The sequence below is a fragment of the Bubalus bubalis genome, chromosome 1, assembly GCF_019923935.1.
Source record: "Bubalus bubalis isolate 160015118507 breed Murrah chromosome 1, NDDB_SH_1, whole genome shotgun sequence".
In the NCBI taxonomy this organism is placed as follows: Eukaryota; Metazoa; Chordata; class Mammalia; order Artiodactyla; family Bovidae; genus Bubalus; species Bubalus bubalis.
The window spans coordinates 80,210,659-80,216,883 of NC_059157.1; the positions used below are offsets into that span (position 1 = coordinate 80,210,659).

Sequence of the window (6,225 nt, forward strand, 5' to 3'; positions counted from 1 at the left end):
AACAAAGGTCCATCTAGTCAAGGCTATGTTTTTTCCAGTGGTCATGTATGGATGTAAGAGTTGGACTATGAAGAAAGCTGAGTGCTGAAGAATTGAAATGTGGTGTTGGAGAAGACTCTTGAGAGTCCCTTGGACTGCAAGGAGATCCAACCAGTCCATCCTAAAGGAGATCAGTCCTGGGTGTTCATTGGAAGGACTGATGCTGAAGCTGAACCTACAATACTTTGGCCACCTCATGCGAAGAGTTGACTCATTGGAAAAGACTCTGATGCTGGGAGGGATTGGGGGCAGGAGGGGAAGGGGACAACAGAGGATGAGATGGCTGGATGGCATCACCGAATCAATGGACATGAGTTTGGGTAAACTCTGGGAGTTGATGATGGACAGGGAGGCCTGGCGTGCTGCGATTCACGGGGTCGCAAAGAGTCAGACATGACTGAGCGACTGAACTGAACTGAACTGATCCCAAGAATAGCAAACAGAAATTTTCCTTCATACGTTTACAGGTCATAGAGATGAACAAGGTAAGTAAGCACCTGCTATTAAATCAGATGACTGCACTAAAGCTATCATTTCAGATTGCCTTGGTCTCATGTACTCAAACCAGCATCAGTAGTCTTCTGTGCATGCACATTATGTACATGAGCTTGTGTGTGCCTTTGTTAATTAATTTTTTCTTTATAATAAATATATGTTATCCTTTCAAATATAAAAAATTTCAACTTCTGAATTATTTGCTGAATGTTGGAACTATTCTAAGCCAATACTCTATCTCTTAGAGGAAATCTCTCATGCAGAGAAAATAGATTTATGTTTTCCACAAGACAAAGAAGTTGGAAAACATTATATAGAAAAAACAACTAGTTTGTACAAAGAGCCAGTATTAAAAAGACAACCATTTTATGTTATCATGTAGAAATTATGAATAATACTTCTTGTAGATGGTATCAGATGACAATAAGATGAAGTATATCTGATAGCTACAATATTAAGCTCAATTAGACAAAAAGGTACAGCAGTGTGCCTAATGGACAGCACACATCCATTGTTACATTACAAAATACTCTGTGGAATTTGAGAATTACCCCAGAAAGTGTAGGGGAATTTCACACACTTTGTCTTTGTCTCTATATGAAATCTCAGTTTCAGAAACCCCATAAACCTATTTTGATGTTAGAGTAAAAACACTCCACCAGAAATGCAAATATCATTAGATGAATGTTATTGTTTCTAAAAAGAAAGAAAATGTATGTTCAAGAAATAACTTTGCTTCTCAAGTAGCTAACTACTATTTCTTTTGTTTCAAAAGTAGATTCACTTTTGGAATATAAAAATAAAATTCAGCAATACAAATGGCAGAAAACTAACTTATCACCACATAGACAGGTACTCTTTTTATTAAGAAACAAAAGAATTACAATATTTAAGTGTGCTGGGCTTCAGCCAATACAATTGTATTATAATCAGTTATCTAATTAAGTTGGGATGGTACAAATTTGTTTGTGTTAGACAGCTCAGAGGTCAAGATACCCAAAACTAACATAATTAGAGACTGGAAAATGAAAGCAACTTAGTCTAAAACTTTTTAGAGCAAAATATATACATATATTTTTTGTAAACTAATGTAAATTTGTTTTTAGTATCAATCTGTTGTTCAGTTTTAAATATACCTAGTTACTTTCCTATTGGAGAGTTGTAGTTAAAAGTAAATTAATGACCCTTTCTTCAATCAGCACTTTTAACTCAAGAAGCTTTTCATTCACAGTGTCTAATATTGAAATAAACTACAAAGCAATGAACAAATATGATAACTGAGTACTGAACAAATATTCTAAAATCTTTGATATATTGGATTAGCCAAAATATTCATTGTGGTTTTTATGTAACATCTTATGGAAAAACTAAATGAACATTTTTTGGCCAATCCAGTATATAGTTTGTTCTCTGCTTTAGGAGTAATGAAATAAATCTTAAGAAATATATATAAAAAATATACAAAAAGGTGTGTTGTAGTATTTTCATCTATAAAAAAAAAAATTGGCAAATCGTGTTTACCATGAAGTCAGTGAGGACATTTGGTATGATCGCCATCATACTATTATTTTTTTCAGTGTGCTTTCGAGTTTCCCTAACTTACACATGCCATTTGGGAAAGAGAAACATAGGCAAACCTGGTACTTTTCCTGGAAAATAATGGATCATCATGTTTGGTTGTAATATACAATATTTGAGGAGTAAAGCAAGTAAAACATCATGGTTTAAATCTGTTGCTCTCAATCAACATCAACGCACATCAGAATCATTCAGTAGTGATTCTTGAGTGGGCCCAAGAATTTTTATTTCTAATAAGTGACCAGGTGATGTTAATACGTCTGAATCACTTAAGCATACTTTTAGAACTACTAGTTTAAAAGCATATGAGTTTCTAATTCTATTTCTGAGTTATAGTAATTCAGAGAATGTAAAAAATTTTATTGTTCATAATTAGTAGAACAAGATGTACAATTTCGACCTAATGTTAAAATCCTATGGGTGAAAAAGTAACTGAATATAAGCTTAAAGTGTCTATTGAGAACAGATCTATTATAGTGGAGTCTGCAGTTCATATGACTATAGAATACAGTGCTTGCTTAGAGCTCTAAAGATGAAAGTACTGTTGATATTGGCATAAGACCAAGACACCCCTAAGAGCAATAATTAAAGAAACAATCAGTGTCATGATTGTAGTAACATATCAGCAGTACACCCCAAATGAAGATGAGCAGCAAAGCAACACCAATGTGACAAAAGTTAAGGGAGATGCTGTGTGAGACCAAAGAAAGGTTTTTGAAGTCCCTATTTGAAGAGTGACTACAAAGAGTCATGAATTGATACATGCTCAAGCGTGTCCAGCTGAAGTGGACAAGAGGATTTAAAAGTCCACTTAGAATTCTTGAACCCTGATAAGCTGACAATGATGCAGCGGTGCAGTTTTACTTGCACAAAATCATTTGTCCAAGTGGTACATCTTTTTGTAATTCATCTCCCCAATTCAGGGATCTACTTCTTATTTTACTTTTTAATTAAACAGTCAATTTTATTCAAATTCTCCAAAATGTGTAGTCAATATACTAATTGTTCTAAAATGTTTTACCTTTATATGATAGTTTTAATATTTCACCTTCTTTTATAGTTTTTTTTTTCATTTTTTTTCTATATAGCTCTTCAATAGAAGGCAGGATCCCGAGTTACAGTTAGGAGCCTCTACTTACTATTCTGATTAAATTTCTTCTCAGTATTCATGGTCAGCATTTGGCTTCTTAAATAAAAGGCTTTTGGTCTTTTCAATCACTTGCATGGTTTCATCACTTGTGAGATGGTATTGTTACTCATAATATCATGACCTAATTTAGAATCAGTCTTGATACTCAGTCTTGCATTTGTAATCAAATTTATAATCTACTTTTCAACTTATTCTGGAGTCATGCTTAGTTTAACTGCCAACATGTTAATGCTGATACACTGATGGATGTGACACAAGTCTCAAATATGGAGACAGGTATTTTCAATGAAATCCTCAAGATAAGCCACCAAGAAGAAATCACTCACTTGCATTGATCCACATTCCTTCAGCTTTATGTGAGCCCCATGGAAGTTAACATATAAGCATTTAACAAATTCTAAAATTGGGTCTTTATATAAATATGTGCAAGGTTCCTATTGAATAAATTTGACCAGATCTTTTAGCACTTGCCCGTGTTTTCGAACTTCTTTGTTTGTTATGACTGCTGTGGTTAAATAGTAGAGAATATGTGGGCGCATCATTGGAACTGCGCTAAGATACTGTGGCTGGTAAAGGAATTGATCCTTAATGTTATTGTGCTTTGGGGTGGTAGAAGAAAACAGAGACCAATGAGTGAACCATATTCACTGCTGAAGAGATTGAAGTGGAGAATTCACAGAATTATTATTTATCTTTTAGCCATGCAGTCTTCCATGACTGCATTCCAATTCTGTATTAAAATTTCTGAGGTCAGTTGTCCCCAGAGTGAACTCAAAGCATTTCTATTCATTGCTGGAACCAACCCTCTAAAGTAAAGATATTCTGTTGCTCCGGAGTAAATTCCACATTCATATTGAAATTTTGCATACTTAGCATTTATGGCACCCCATTCTAGTACTCTTGCCTGGAAAATCCCAAGGACAGAGGAGCCTGGTGGGCTGCAGTCCATGGGGTCGCTAAGAGTCGGACACGACTGAGCGGCTTCACTTTCACTTTTCACTTTCTGCATTGGAAAAGGAAATGGCAACCCACTCCAGGGTTCTTGCCTGGAGAATCCCAGGGATGGGGGAGCCTGGTGGGCTGCCATCTATGGGGCCACACAGAATCGGACACGACTGAAGCGACTTAGCAGCAGCAGCAACAGCATGTATCTAAATATTCCTACCTAAAGCCAGGCTTATCTGTCATGTAGTAAAACTATATCCAACCATCTCTGGTTTATTGCACTTGCCTTGTAGTGTCTGGATCTTCAAACATCTTCACAATTGGTTCACATTTGGTTGATGCCTGAAGTTGTTTCAGTTGTTGAACAATGCTGGGGTTTTTTTTTCTCTCAAAGCACGAGGATATCATCAGAATAAAGGGAATACATCAATAGCAAAGTCTACCATGTTGGTAGCCCTAAGAAGATCCAATTCCCATTATAATTTTTTTTTCATTATGCATTTTTCTTAATAGAGAGAAACTCAAGCAATGAAAGAACTAGAAGCCGATCCAAAAAGTGTGTGATGTAAATAATCAAGTCAGACTCCACCATCTTGCTGAGGAAAAGGAAATTGTAGGAGTTATTTTTTTTTTTTTTTCAATTTAAACCCAGTAAGGGTTTTAGGCCAACTTGTTAGTTCCTGAAATATGGAAAGAAAGCAACCACAATTCATGGTGGTACCTAGAATTAATAGTTCATTACATGACCTTAAGTAAGTAGTCCAACTCTTCTAAACAATAGTTCCCTAAAACATGAATTGAACTAATTGAAATAAGTAATCTCAACTGTTCTTTCACCTCTGAAGTCTAATAATCCTATGTTTAAAATAAAGGAAGCAAGTATATGAGTAGAAAAAGATCATTACTATTGACACCAGGCATATCTGAGTTAAAATCCACATTCAGAATGCTACCTTGCTTGGATGCATCATTTAATCTCTCTGATTGTCAGCCACAATATCACTTCATATGTGTGAGAATACTATTATCAAAAAGATAAGGTAAAAAATGCTAGTGAGGATATGGAGAAAAATGAACCCTTGTGCATTGTTGGTGGGAATATAAATTGGTGCAGCCATTCTAGACCATGTAAGCTTCTCAAAAAAATTAAAACTAGAGCTACCACAGGGTCTTCCCGAAAAGTGGCATAGTTGTAAAGAATCTGCCTGTGAATGTAGGAGACACATGAGTTTGATCCCTGGATGAGGAAGATCTCCTGGAGTGGGAAATGGAAACCCATTCCAATATTCTTACCTGGAAAATTCCATGAACAGAGGAGCCTGGTGGGCTACAATCCATGGGGTTTCCAAGAGTCAGATGCAACTGAGCATGCATACATATAACTACCAAATGATCTAGCAACTCCACTTCTGAGTATTTACCCAAAGAAAGCAGAAATACTAACTTAAAAAGATATATGCACCCCTATTTTCACTGAAGCATTATGCACAACAATCAAGATACATTTAAAACCTAATTGCCCATCAGTGAATGAATGGATAAAGAAGATGTGGTGTACATTTGTATACACTGGAATATTCAGCCAAAAAAGAACAAAACCTTTCCATTTGTGACAACATAAAGCTGAGTGCCTAAGAATTGATGCTTTTGAACTGTGGCGTTGGAGAAGACCCTTGAGAGTCCTTTGGACTGCAAGGAGATCCAACCAGTCCATTCTAAAAGAGATCAGCTTGGGAGTTCTTTGGAAGGACTGATGCTAAAGCTGAAACTCCAATACTTTGGCCACCTCATGTGAAGAATTGACTCATTGGAAAGACCCTGATGCTGGGAGGGATTGGGGACAGGAGGAGAAGGGGACGACAGAGGATGAGATGGCGGGATGGCATCACCGACTCAATGGACATGGGTTTAGGTGTACTCCAGGAGTTGGTGATGGACAGGGAGGCCTGGCATGCTGCAGTTTATGTGGTCACAAAGAGTTAGACATGACTGAGCGACTGAACTGAATATACATCTAC

At 36.4% G+C, this 6,225-nt stretch overlaps 1 pseudogene; it reads right to left on the bottom strand.

Annotated features, from left to right (window-relative positions):
- Positions 1-2,013: 2,013 nt before the first annotated feature.
- On the bottom strand, positions 2,014-5,818 carry LOC102404039 (annotated as a pseudogene).
- Between the last annotated feature and the right edge of the window lie 407 nt (positions 5,819-6,225).